At 39.8% G+C, this 14,614-nt stretch overlaps 2 pseudogenes; one reads left to right on the forward strand and one right to left on the reverse strand.

The window, feature by feature from the left end:
- Window positions 1-466: 466 nt before the first annotated feature.
- LOC131383884 (peptidyl-prolyl cis-trans isomerase A-like) lies at window positions 467-977 on the reverse strand (annotated as a pseudogene).
- Window positions 978-1,357: 380 nt separating this feature from the next.
- On the forward strand, window positions 1,358-3,242 carry LOC116811359 (double-strand-break repair protein rad21 homolog; annotated as a pseudogene).
- The last annotated feature ends 11,372 nt before the right edge of the window (window positions 3,243-14,614 follow it).

Below are 14,614 nucleotides of genomic sequence, written 5' to 3' on the forward strand. Positions count from 1 at the left end.
AGCAACCTCCGCCTCCCGGGTTCAAGTGATTCTCCTGCCTCAGCCTCCGGAGTAGCTGGGATTACAGGCATGTGCCACCATGCCCGGCATATTTGGATTTTTAGTAGAGATGGGGTTTCTCCATGTTGGTCAGGCTGGTCTCGAACTCCAGACCTCAGGTGATCCGCCTGCCTCGGCCTCCCAAAGTGCTGGGATTACAGGCATGAGCCACCGTGCCCAGCCTTTTTGTTGTTATTTAGTTTTATTTCATATCATAAACTTAACTCTGCAATCCAGCTAGACATGGAAAGGAACAAGGAAAACATGGAACCCAAAGGGAACTGCAATGAGAGCACAAAGATTATAGGCTATTGCCAGCAAATGGGGTGGAGGAGTGCTCTCCTGAGCTACAGAAGGAATGGTCTGGTGGTTAAGATAAAACACAAGTTACAGAAGGAATGGTCTGGTGGTTAAGATAAAACACAAGTCAAACTTTAATAAGTTGTCCACAGTCAGCAATGGTGATCTTCTTGCTGGTCTTGCCATTCCTGGACCCAAAGCTTTCCATGGCTTCCACAATATTCATGCCTTCTTTTACCTTGCCAAAGACCACATGTTTGTCATCCAACCACTCAGTCTTGGCAGTGCAGATGAAAAACTGGGAACTGTTTGTGTCCAGCATTTGCCATGGACAAGATGCCAGGACCTGTATGCTTTAGGATGAAGTTCTTGTCATCAAATTTCTCCCTGTAGATGGACTTGCCAGCAGTGCCATTATGGCATGTGAAGTCACCACCCTGACACATAAACCCTGGAATAATTCTGTGAATGCAGGAACCCTTATAACCAAATCCTTTCTCTCCAGTGCGCAGAGCATGAAATTTTTCTGGTGTCTTTGGAAACTTGTCTGCAAACAGCTTGAAGGAGATGTGGCCCAAGAGCTCACCATCTACGGTGATGTTGAAGAACAAGGTGGGGTTGACCATGGCTGATAGTACGGGGCTCCTGGCAGTAGCAGCATCTGTGAAGCGGCCATTCTATGTTATCTTATGTTTAAAAAATGCAGATTCACTGAACCAGACAAAGGCATGAATGACTATTTTTCCCTACCCCCTCTTACATGAAAATTGTTTACTTCTCAATATCCTACCCTTTCCCCTTTAAATTTGGAGCCCTCAAAATCACCTTCGGAGAAAGGCACAGACCTGTCTCCCGGGCATGTCCTTAACTTTGGCAAATAAATCTAAAATGATTGGGACTTATTTTGTCATTTTTCTCAATTGACAAAACATTTAAAAAATAATATAGACTGGACCCAGCCCGCCCAACTCCCAGTGGAGAGCAAGGTTTCCTTCTATTTTCATAGCCAATCAGAACAATGTTCTATGCACATTTTGTCCTCAGTAAGAGGGCCTCTGGCCAAAATTTGGCTAGCAGCCCATTGGGATAAGAAGCTAACCAAAGCCCCTGTGTTACAGTGTAATTTAGAGAGCAGCATGGAGAGTATCATCTCACCAAAGGTGAAGATAGCATTACGGACATCAGGACATCTCTTACTGGGAGTAGTTTGAATCTATCACAGGAAAGCCAAATATCTTCTTGCAGACTGTAATGAAGCGTTCATTAAGATAAAGATGGCTTTTTGACCAGGTGTTGACCTGCCTGAGGAAAATCAGGAAGCAGCTTATAACACCATTACTTTACCTGAATAATTTCATTACTTTGATTAGCCACTGCCTGACTTAGATGACATCGATGTGGCCCAGGAGTTCAGCCTGGGTCAGAGTAGAGTGGAAGAAATAACCGTGAGAGAAGAAGTTGGGAATATCAGTATTTTACAAGAAAATGGTTTTGGCGATTTTGGAATGGATGATCGTGAGATGAGAGAAGGCAGTGCTTTTGAGGATGATGACATGTTAGTAGGCACTACTGCTTCTAATCTCCTATTAGAGTCTGAACAGAGCACCAGCAATCTGAATGAGAAAATTAACCATTTAGAATATGAAGACCAATATAAAGATAATAATTTTGGAGAAGAAAATGATGGTGGAATATTAGATGACAAACTTATTAGTAATAATGATGGTAGTACCTTTGATGATCCCCCTGCCCTCTCTGAGGCAGAGGGATGTTGCCAGAGCAGCCTGCACATGATGATATATGGGTAAGGATGATAATACATCAATGGGTGGGCCTGATAGTCCTGATTCAGTGAATCCTGTTGAACCAGCCAACTATGACTGATCAAACAACATTTGTTCCAAATGAGGAAGAAGCATTTGCATTGGAACCTATTGATATAACTGTTAAAGAAACAAACGCCAAGAGGAAGAGGAAGCTAATTGTTGACAGTGTCAAAAACTTGGATAGCAAGACAATTAGAGCCAACTTAATGATTATTCTGATATTGTTACTACTTTGGATCTGGCACCACCCACCAAGAAATAGGTGATGTGGAAAGAGACAGGAGGAGTAGAAAAACTGTTTTCTTTACCTGCTCAGCCTTTGTGGAATAATAGACTACTGAAGCTCTTTACATGCTGTCTTACACCACTTGTACCAGAAGACCTTAGAAAAAGGTGGAAAGGAGGGGCAGATAATTTGGATGAGTTCCTCAAAGAACTTGAAAATCCAGAGGTTCCTAGAGAGGACCAGCAACAGCTACATCAGCAGCATGATGTTATTGATAAGCCCATTTTGGAAGAGCCAAGCCGCCTCCAGGAGTCAGTGATGAGGCCAGCAGAACAAACCTGGATGAGTCAGCTATGCCTCCACCACCACCTCAGGGAGTTAAGCGAAAAGCTGGACAAATTAACCCAGAGCCTGTGATGCCTCCTCAGCAGGTTGAGCAGATGGAAATACTGCCTGTAGAGCTTCCCCAACAAGAACCTCCAAATATCTGTCAGCTAATACCAGAGTTAGAACTTCTGCCAGAAAAAGAGAATGAGAAAGAAAAGGAGGAAAAAAAAGATGATGAAGGGAAAAAGGATGAAGATGTTTCAGGGGGTGATCAAGATCAGGAAGAAAGAAGATGGAAGAAAAGGACTCAGCAGATGCTTCATGGTCTTCAGTGAGCTCTTGCTAAAACTGGAGCTGAATCTATCAGTTTGCTTGAGTTATGTCAAAACACAAACAGAAAACAAGCTGCTGCAAAGTTCTACAGCTTCTTGGTTCTTAAAAAGCAGCAAGCTATTGAGCTGACACAGGAAGAACTGTACAGTAACATCATCACAACACCTGGGCCAAAGTTCCATATTTTATGAGGAGCTAGAAGCATTATTGCTAGTGTTCATTTCACTAGTGCTTACAAATTGCCCCCACGTGTAGGAGACACAGAACCCTTTGAGAAAACTTGGATTTTTGTCTGTACAAAGTCTTTGCCTTTTTCTTTCTCATTTTTTTCCCAGTATATTAAATTTGTCAGTTTCATCTTTGAGGGAAACTGATTAGATGGATGTGTTCGTGTTCTGATGGAGAAAACAGCACCCCAAGGACTCAGAAGATTAACAGTTCAGAACAGATGTGTGCAATATTGGTGCATGCAATGATGTTGAGTGGCAGTTGAAAGTCATGATTTTTATCTTAGTTCTGGAAAGGAACTTTTATCTTAGTTCTGGAAAGGAAAACCTGTCTGGGAAAATGCCTGACAGTTTAATTTAAAACTATGGTATGAGTCTTTGACAAGAAAAAAAAAAAAAGCCTTTCCATCAGTAGTAACACTGGCAATCTTCTTATTAACCACTCTCCTTAGCGATGGTACCTGAAATAACAAAGGTCACCCTCTTGAGATTCGTTTTAAGTGTAATTCCCTAATGAGCAAAGGTGTACGTGAAATTGTGTTATGACTGATACCCTTCAGCTACAAAAAGATAGGACTGACTTGGTTTAAAGTGTTCTATTTTGTAAATCATGTAAATCATTCCATTTGAGTCTTTCTGATGAACTTGGCTATCTCGAAATCTGTCATTTTAGTGAGGCTCCAAAATGAGCAGAAATAGGCCTGATTAGAGTAGAGTGACTATCAAAAAACATAACTTTCTAGGAGCTATAAATCGAAGTTTTAAAAAGATGTTTGGATATATTTGAGTATTCAGATCATGAAAACAGAAATTGCCCTGTCTACTACAAGGACAGACTGATGGGAAATTATACACCAGGTCAACTTAACCTTTAAGCAGACAATGCTGTAAAAACTAATGGCTTCTCTGATATTTATTATAAGTTTTAGTACTGATCTGCTTTTCCAGTGCTGCACACTCCTGTGTTTGGAACTTTAATAGCTTTGCAACGAAATCCTATATCCAGTTTCCTATAATTTAACTGAAGAAAAACACATCCAAATAAAGGTCTATATTAACAGACCAGATAGCATCACAAATCATGTGACTATTATGATTATCAGAATATGTCTTAACTTTTTAGGGCAAAATTAACACTTAAAGTTCTAGCCTAAGTGTTGACACTTTCGTGGGAAAAAAATCACTTTTGAAATTCAAACTTCAGTGTATACCCAATAATTTAAAATTATGTGAAATGTTTTGAATTTGTGAACTCATTACTGTTTTAATGATTCCGTTTCTTGAGAGTTTAACTGTAAAAAATTACTATTGCAGATTTATTTTCAATATGCTGTGCCTGTAAACCATGGAGTTTTCCCCATTTGTAAAAAGACATTGTAGATAATTGAATGTTTGATTTAAGAAAGGTCATTGGTTTCTTGTTACACGTTTTGTTAGTCTGGTTTTTTTGCTTATCAGGTTTAACATTGTTCTTGAAAATAGTTGATGCTATGTTATGTATAACTTTTCTAATAAAAGTTGTGTTATAAGTTGTAAAAAAATTACAGTATTACAGACTGGCTACAGTAACTTTATAGGAAGTCTGAAAAATACTCAAAGTTCTCTAGCAACCAAGCAAACACCTAGTCAAGAAAAAGACACAGTCAAAATGGTTAGAAATTTTGTGACATTTTTACTTGCCTGTACCCCATCCTTCCCTCCTGGCACACCTGGGGAAGCAGAAGCCCTACTGCCAATTTCCTCCCTGGAACCCCAGAGAGAGGAGAGTGGGCTTTATTTGCAACATTCTAACCTGTCAAGGGGCTGCCTGAGGTGTACTGGTCTCTGTTTTACCTAATTCGGAGGTCAGACAGGGAAAAGCAGCATGGCTGGATACTCAGGCTCAGGAAAAGCCACAGGAAATGGTGGGCACTACTCATGAACACTGCAGGGGGCCTACAAACTCACATATACCTGGAGCAAGAGATCAGAGGTAGAGGAATACAATAGAACATCTAAGCCTGCCCTCCGAGAAGCAGGGGTGAGACTTCAGGAAATTGAGACATTTGTAAGCAGTCATGCATTCAAGGGAACTGGAAAACAACAACAGATACCCAGGCCAAGGCAAAATGCATAGCCAGAAGAGGCCTAAGAAGACCTTAAGACTTCACATGGGGCTGATCCCAAAGCTGACAGCATGCCCTGCTAATTAGTGAAGATCTTCCCTGGCACAGAACCTACTTGTAATGACTAGCAGAGGTGGCTGTTTTTTTGAATGATCAATTTTAAAAAAGAACAAAAAAATAACAAACCATGCAAAGAAACAGGAAAATATGGCCCATTCAAAGGAAGAAAATAAACTGTCAGAAACTGTCCCTGAAGAAACACAAGCATCAGAAGTACTGGACAAAGACAAAATGTCTTAAATATGCTCAAAGAGCTAAATGAAAACTCAAAGAACTAAAGGAAATCAGAAAAACAATACATAAACAAAAGAGAATATTAACAAAGAGAAACTATAAAAAGGAACCAAATAGAAATTCTGGAGCTGAAAATACAGTATCTGAATTGAAAAACACCTAGAGGGATTCAACAGTAGATTCAAACAGGAAGAAAAAAGAATCAGTGAACTTGAAGATAAATCCTTTGAAATTATTGAATCTGAAGACCAAATAATAACAATAATAATAATTAAGAAAAGTGGACAGAGACTAAGAGACCTATGGGATACCATCAAGCTGACCAATATATGCACTACAGAAATCTCAGATGGTGAAGGGATAAAGAAAGGAGCAGAGGAACTATTTGAAAAAATAATTTCTGAAAACTTCCCAAATTTGAGGAAAGGCATTGATTCACAAATCCAAAAATCTTGATGATCTCCAGGTAGGATAAACCCAAAGCAGTACATACCAAGACACATTATATTCTAACAAAAGCCAAAGACATGGAACACTGCAGGGGGACTACAGACTCACAGAAACCGGGGGCAAGAGATCAGAGGTAAAGGAATACAATACAAAGTCTAAGGCCCCCTCAAGAATCTTGAAAGCAGCAAGAGAAAAGTAACTCATCATGCACAATGGATCTTCAATAAGATTATCAGTGGATTTCTCAGCAAAAACCTTGAAGGCCACAAGGAATTGAATACCATATTTAAAGGAAAATTTTTAATTGTTATTTTATTTTTCCATAAGTTATTGGAGTTCAGGTGGTATTTGGTTACATGAGTAAGTTCTTTAATGGTGATTTGTGAGATTTTGGTGACCTGTCACCGAAGCAGTATACACTGCACTATATTTGTAGTCTTTCATCCCTCACCAACCTCCCACTCTTCCCCCCAAGTCCCCAAGTCCATTGTATCATTCTTATGCTTTTGTGTCCTCATAGCTTAGCTCCACATATCAGTGAGAACACATGATGTTTGGTTTTCCATTCCTGAGTTACTTCACTTAGAATAATAGTCTCCAATCTCATCCAGGTCACTGCAAATGCTGCTAATTCATTCTTTTTTATGGCTCCATAGTATTCCATCATATATATATATACCACAGTTTCTTTATCCACTTGTTGATTGCTGGGCATTTGGGTTGGTTCCATGATTTTGCAATTATGAATTGTGCTGCTATAAACATACATATGCAAGTTATCTTTTTTGAATAATGACTTCTTTTCCTCTGGGTAGATACCCAGTAGTGGGATTGCTGGATCAAATGGTAGTTCTACTTTTAATTCTTTAAGGAATCTCCACACTATTTTCCATAGTGGCTGTAGTAGTTTTACTTTCTACCAGCAGTGTAGAAGTGTTCCCTGTTTACCACATCCATACCAGCGTCTACTGTTTTTTTTATTATGGCCATTCTTGCAGGAGTAAGGAGGTATTTTTTGTTTGTTTTTTTTTTTTGAGACAGAGTCTCGCTCTGTCGCCCAGGCTGGAGTGCAGTGGCGCAATCTCGGCTCACTGCAAGCTCCGCCTCCCAGGTTCACGCCATTCTCCTGCCTCAGCCTCTCCGAGTAGCTGGGACTACAGGCGCCCGCCACCACACCCGGCTAATTTTTTGGGAGGTATTGCATTGTGGTTTTGATTTGCATTTCCCTGATCATTAGTGATGTTGAGCATTTTTTGCCATTTGTGTATCTTTTGAGAATTGTCTATTCATCTCCTTAGTCCCTTTTTGAGGGGATTGTGAGTTTTTTTTCTTATTGATTTGTTTGAGTTCGTTGTAGATTCTGGATATTAGTCCTTTGTCAGATGTATAGATTCTGAAGCTTTCTCCCACTCTGTGGGTTGTCTGTTTACTCTGCTGACTGTTCCTTTTCTGTGCAAAAGCTCTTTAGTTTAATTAGGTCCCAGCTACTTATCTTTTTATTGCATTTGCTTCTGGGTTCTTGGTCATGAAATCCTTGCTGAAGCCAATGTCTAGAAGGGTTTTTCCAATGTTAATTTCTAGAATTTTTATAGTTTCAGGTCTTAGGTTTAAGTCCTTAATCCATCTTGAGTTGATTTTTGTATAAGGTGAGAGATGAGGATCCAGTGTCATTCTGCTACGTGTGGCTAGCCAATTACCCCAGCACCATTTGTTGAAAAAGGTGTCCTTTTCCCACTTCATGTTTTTGTTTGCTTTGTTGAAGATCAGTTGGCTCTAAGTATTTGGGTTTATTTCTGGGTTCTCTATTCTGTTCCATTGGTCTACGTGCCTATTTTTATACCAGTACCACGTTGTTTTGGTGACTGTGGCCTTATAGCATAGTTTGAAATCAACTAGTGTGATGCCTCCACATTTGTCCTTTTTGCTTAGTCTTGCTTTGGCTATGCAGGCTCTTTTTTGGTTCCATATGATTTTGGGAATTGTTTTTTCTAATTCTGTGAAGAATGATGGTGGTTTTCTGATAGAGATTGCATTGAATTTGTAGATGGCTTTTGGCAGTATGGTCATTTTCACAATATTAATTCTACCCATCCATGAGCATGGGAGATGTTTCCATTTGTTTGTGTCATTTATGATTTCTTACAGCAGGGCTTGTAGTTTTCCTTGTAGAGGTCTTTTGACTCATTGGTTAGGTATATTCCTAAGTGTTGTTTTTTTTTTTTGCAACTATTGCAAAAGGGGTTGAGTTCTTGATTTGATTATCTGCTTGGTCACTGTTGGTGTATAGAAGAGCTACTTATTTGTGTACATTAATCTTGTATACAGAAATTTTGCTGAATTCTTTTATCAGTTCTAGGAGCTTTCTGGAGGAGTCTTTAGGGTTTTCAAGGTAAATGACTGCTATATATAGTTTCGGTGCTGCAAAACAAATAGCACTCAAATATAAAATTTTGTTTTTAATTCTCAGCAAGGCTAGTTACTTCTGTATAGAAGGGTGCGCCCTTACAGATGGAACAATGGTGAGCACACACTTGGACAAGGGAGGGGAAGGGGTTCTTATCCCTGACACACATGGCCCCTGCTGCTATGTTGTTCTCCTATTGGCTAGGGTTAGACCGCACAGGCTAAACTAATTCCGACTGGCTAATTTAAAGAGAATGACGGGGTGAGTGCTTTGGAGGGAGTCAGGGCAGAGCAGGTAGCAGGTAATTGGAATGAGTTAGGGTGGAGCAGGTGATCAGAATGAGTCAGGGTGGAGTAGGTAACTGAAAAAGGTTGCTTTACGAGGAAGTTAAGTTTAAAAGTAGAAGGCAAAGAATTGAACATACTGACATATTAATTCTTTAAAAAGAAATTTAGAACCCATATCTAACATGATCATATCATCAGCAAACAGTGACAGTTTGACTTCCTCTTTACCAATTGGATGTCCTTTATTTCTTTCTCTTGTCTGATTGCTCTGGCTAGGACTTCCAGTACTATGTTGAAGAGGAGTGGTGAGAGTGGGCATCCTTGTCTTGTTCCAGTTCTCACAGGGAATGGTTTCAACTTTTCCCCATTCAGTATTATGTTGGCTGTGGGTTTGTCATAGATGGATTTTATTACATTAAGATATGTCCCTTGTATGCCGATTTTACTGAGAGTTTTAATCATATAGGAATGCTGGGTTTTGTCAAATGCTTTTTCTGCACGTATTGTGATGATCATGTGATTTTTGTTTTTAATTCTGTTTATGTGGTGTATAACATTTATTGACTTGTGTATGTAAAACCATCCCTGCATCCCTGGTACAAAACTTAACTGATCATGGTGGATTATCTTTTTGATATGTTGTTAGAACTGGTTAGCTAGTATTTTGTTGAGGATTTTAGCATCTCTGTTCATCAAAAATATTGGTCTGTAATTGTCTTTTTTGGTTATGTCCTTTGCTGGTTTTGGTATTAGGATGATGCTGGCTTCATAGAATGAATTAGGGAGGGTTCCTTCTTTCTCTGTCTTGTAAAATAGTGTCAAAAGGATTGATAACAATTATTTGAATGTCTGCTAGAAGTCTGCTGTGAATCCATCTGGTCCTGGACTTTTTTTGTTGGTAATTTTCTTAATTACCATTTCAATCTCACTGCTTGTTGTTGGTCTGTTCAGGGTATCTAATTCTTCCTGATTTAAACTAGGAGGGTTGTATTTTTCCAGGAATTTATCCATCTCTTCTAGGTTTTCTAGTTTATGTGCATAAAGGTGTTCATAGTAGCCTTGAATGATCTTCTGTACTTCTGTGGTGTCACTTGTAATATCTCCCGTTTCATTTCTTTTTTTTTTTTTTTTTTTTTTTTTTGAGATGGAGTCTTGCTCTGTCCCCCAGGCTGGAGTGCAGTGGCGTGATCTCAGCTCACTGCAACCTCTGCTTCTGGGTTCACACCATTCTCCTGCCTCAGCCTCCTGAGTAGCTGGGACTACAGGCGCCCGCCACCATGCCCGGCTAATTTTTTTTCTATTTTTAGTAGAGACGGGGTTTCACTGTGTTAGCCAGGATGGTCTCAATCTTCTGACCTCGTGATCCGCCCGCCTTGGCCTCCCAAAGTGTTGGGATTACAGGCATGAGCCACTGCGCCTGGCCCTCTCTCGTTTCATTTCTTACTGAGCTTATTTGGATTTTCTCTCTTCTTTACTTGGTTAATCTTGCTAATAGTCTATCAATTTTATTTATCTTTCAAAGAACCAGCTTTTCATTTCATTTACCTTTTGTATTTTTGTTTGTTTCAATTTCACTTAGTTCTGCTCTGATCTTGGTGATTTCCTTTCTTCTGCTGGGTTTGGGTTTGGTTTGTTCTTGTTTCTCTAGTTCCTTGAGGTGTGACCTTATGTCTGTTTGTGCTCTTTCAGACTTTCTGATGTAGGCGTTTAGGGCTACGAACTTTCCTCTTAGCACTGCCTTTGCTGAATCTCAGAGGTTTTGATAGTTGTGGCATTATTGTCATTCAGTTTGAAGAATTTTTTAATTTCCATCTTGATTTCATTTTTGACCCAATGCTCATTCAGGACCAGGTTATTTAATTTCCATGAATTTGCATGGTTTTGAAGGTTCCCTTTGAAGTTGATTTCCAGTTTTATTCCACTGTGGTCTGAGAGAGTGTTTGATATAATTTCAATATTCTTAAATTTATTGAAGCTCATTTTATGGCCTATCATATAGTTTATCTTAGAGAAAGTTCCATGTGCTGTTGAATAGAATGTTTTATTCTGCAGTTGTTGGATGAAACGTTCTATATATATCTGTTAAGTCCAATTGTTCCAATGTATCGTTTAAATCCATTGTTTCTTTGTTGACTTTCTGTCTTGATGACCTGTCTAGGGCTGTCAGTGGAGTAATGAAGTCCCCCACGATTATTGCGTTGCTATCTATCTCATTTCTTAGGTATATTAGTAACTGTCTTATTAATTTGGGAGTTCCAGTGTTAGGTGCCTATATGTTTAGGATTGTGATATTTTCCTGTTGGAAAGGCCTTTTACCATTATATACTATCCCTCTTTGTCTCTTTTAACTGCTGTTGCTTTAAAGTTTGTTTTGTCTAAGAATAGCTACCTCTGCTCGTTTTTGGTGTCCATTTGCATGAAATACCTTTTTCCACCCCTTTACTTTAAGTTTATGTGAGTCCTTATGTGTTAGGTGAGTCTCCTGAAGGCAGCAGATAGTTGGTTGGTGAGTTCTTATTCATCCTGCAGTTCTGTATCTTTTAAGCAGAGCATTTAGACCATTTATATTCAATGTTAGTATTGAAATGTGAGGTACTGTTGCTTTCATCATGCTCTTTGTTGCTTGTGTACTTTGGTTTTTGTTGTTTTTGCTTTTTAACTTATATTTTTGTTTTATGGGTCCTCTGTGATTTATGCTTTAAAGAAGTTCTGTTTTTATGTGGTTTCCAGGATTTGTTTCAAGATTTACAGATCCTTTTAGCAGTTCTTGTAGTGGTGGTTTCGTAATGGCAAATTCTGTCAGCATTTGTTTGTCTGAAAATGACTGTATCTTTCCTTCATATATGATACTTAGTTTCTCTGGATACAAAATTCTTGGCTGATAATTGTTTTGTTTGAGGAGGCTGAAGATAGGTCCCCAATCCCTTCTTGCTTGTAGGGTTTCTGCTGAGAAATCTGCTGCTAATCTGATAGGCTTTCCTTTATAGGTTACCTGGTGCTTCTGTCTCACAGCTCTTAAGATTCTTTCCTTGGTCTTAAGTTTGGATAACCTGATGACAAAGTGCCCAGGTAATATCTTTTTGCGATGAATTTCCCAGGTGTTCTTTGACCTAGATGTTGTATTTGGACATCTAGGTCTCTCGCAAGGCCGGGAAAGGTTTCCTCGATTATTCCCCTAAATACATTTTCCAGGCTTTTAGAATTCTCTTCTTCCTCAGGTACAATGATTACTCTTAAGTTTGGTCATTTAACATAATTCCAGATTTCTTAGAGGCTTTGTTCATATTTCCTTATTCTTTTTTCTTTGTCTTTGCTGGATTGGGTTAATTCATAGACCTTATCTTCAAGCTCTGAATTTCTTTATTCTACTTGTTCAGTTCTATTGCTGAGACTTTCCAGAGAATTTCGCATTTCTAAAAGTGTGTCCAAAGTTTCCTGAGTTTTTGACTGTGGTTTCTTTAGGCTATCTATTTCCATGAATATTTCTCCCTTCACTTCTTCTATCATTTTTTGAACTTCCTTGTACTGGGCTTCGCCTTTCTCTGGTCCCTCCCTGATTAGCTTAATAACTAACCTCCTGAATTCTTTTTCAGGTAAACCAGATATTTCTTCTTGATTTGGATCCATTGCTGGTGAAGTAGTGTAATTTGGGGGGGTGTGGAAGAGCCTTGTTTTGTCTTATTACCAGGGTTCGTTTTCTGGTTCCTTCTCATTTGGGTAGGCTCTGTCAGAGGGAAGGTCTAGGGCTGAAGGCTACTGTTCAGATTCTTTTGTCCCATGGGGTGTTCCCTTGATGTAGTACTCTCTCCCTTTTCCTATGGATGTGGCTTCCTGTGAGCTGAACTGCAGTGTTTGTTGTCTTTCTTCTGGGTCTAGCCACCCAGCTAGTCTGCCTGGCTCCAGGCTGGTACTGGGGGTTTCTGCAGGAGTCCTGTGATGTGAACTATGGGTATCTCAGCTGTGGATACCAGCACCTGTTCCAGTGGAGGTGGTGGAGGGTGCAATGGACTCCATGAGGGTCTTTAGCTTTGGCAATTTAATGCTCTATTTTTGTGCTGGTTAGTCTCCTGCCAGGAAGTGGTGCTTTCCAGAAAGAATCAGCTGTAGTAGCGTGGAGAGGGACTGGTGGTGTGCAGGGCCCTAGAACTCCCAAGATTATATGCCCTTTGTTTTCCACTATGAGGGTGGACAGGGAAGGACCATCAGATGGGGGAAGGGCTAGGCATGTTTGAATTCAGACCCTCCTTCGGTGGGTCTTGCTGAGGCTGCTGTGGAGGATGGGGGTGAGATTCCCAGGTCACTGGAATTGTGTACCTAGGAGGATTATATGGCTGTCTCTGCTGAGTCATGCAGGTTGTCAGGGAAGTGGGGGAAAGCAGGCAGTCACAGGCCTCACCCAGCTCCCACACAAACTGAAGGGCAGGTCTCATTCCCACCGTGCCCTGACCAACAGCCCAGAGTTTGTTTCCAGGCGAGGAGTGAGAAGGGCTTGAAACCTTGCTCAAGGCTATCCGCCTCCCAGCTGTGAGAGAAAAGGGCTTTAATTCTTCTCTCTGCCTGTGAAGTATGCATGCCCAATTCACGCCCTCCACTGAGTTCTGGCCAGGAGGCTTCTTGCCACATTCAAATTGTTACAAAGTTCAGCTAGAGAATTCCTTCTCCCTGTGTAGTTTCACCCCCTACTCCTCTGGCTGCCCTCCAGATGGATCCCTGTGGTGCCAGGCAGGAATGGGCTGCTTGGGTCCCAGCAAGCTCCTGGGTCCTTTCTGATGCTTCCTCTACCTGTGTATTTCACTGGGCTCTCTAACTTGACTCAGCCCCAGGTAAAGCTGGAAACTTCTGCAAACAGACCTTCAGCCTCTCCAGTGGGGGTGTGTCTTCAGGAGAGGAGGGTCTACCTTTCCCACTCCCACAGTTGGGAAACTCACAGGAATTTTCTTTTAATGTCAACAGATAATTCTACATCTTGCAAAACTGCCCTTCAGAAATGAGGGACAGATTAAGACATTCCCAGATAAACAATAGTCAACATTGCATGGGAATTTTTAGCCAGAACAATTAGGCAAGACAGAAACAAAAGGCATCCAAATTGGAAAGGAAAAAGTAATATTATCTCTGTTTGCAGAGGATATGATCTTACAGGTAGAACACTGTAAATATTTCCCCCAAAAAACTGTTAGAACTAGTAAATGAATTCAGCAAAGTTGCAGAATACAAAATCAACACACAAAAATGAGTTATGTATCTATATTGACATTAAACAATCTGAAGAGGAAATTAAGAAAACAATTCCATTTACAGTAGCATCGAAAATAATAATATTCTTAGAAATAAACTTAACCAAAGAGGTGAAAGACTTGTACACAGAAAACTACAAAATGTTGCTGAAAGAAGCTAAAGAAGACACAAATAGATGGAAATACATCTCATATTAATGAGTTGGAAGATTTAAAATTGTTAAGATGTCAATACTACCCAAAGTGATCTACAAATTCAATGCAATCCCTATTATTAAATAAAATCCCAATTATGTTTTTGCAGAAATAGAAAAATTAACCCTAAAATTCATATGGAAATTCAAGGAATCACAAAGAACCAAAACAATTTTGAAAAAAAAAAAATTTTTAAAACTTGGTGGTCTCTCACTTCCTGATTTCAAAACTACAAGCTACAGTAATCAAAACCATGTGGTATAAAGACAGACATACAGACTAATGGAATAATAAAGAGCCCAGAAATAAACCCTCGCATATATGGTCAAATAATTCTCACCAAGGGTGCCGAGACCATCCAATG

The sequence above is a fragment of the Hylobates moloch genome, unplaced genomic scaffold (genome assembly GCF_009828535.3).
Source record: "Hylobates moloch isolate HMO894 unplaced genomic scaffold, HMol_V3 SCAFFOLD_7, whole genome shotgun sequence".
Lineage (NCBI taxonomy): Eukaryota > Metazoa > Chordata > Mammalia > Primates > Hylobatidae > Hylobates > Hylobates moloch.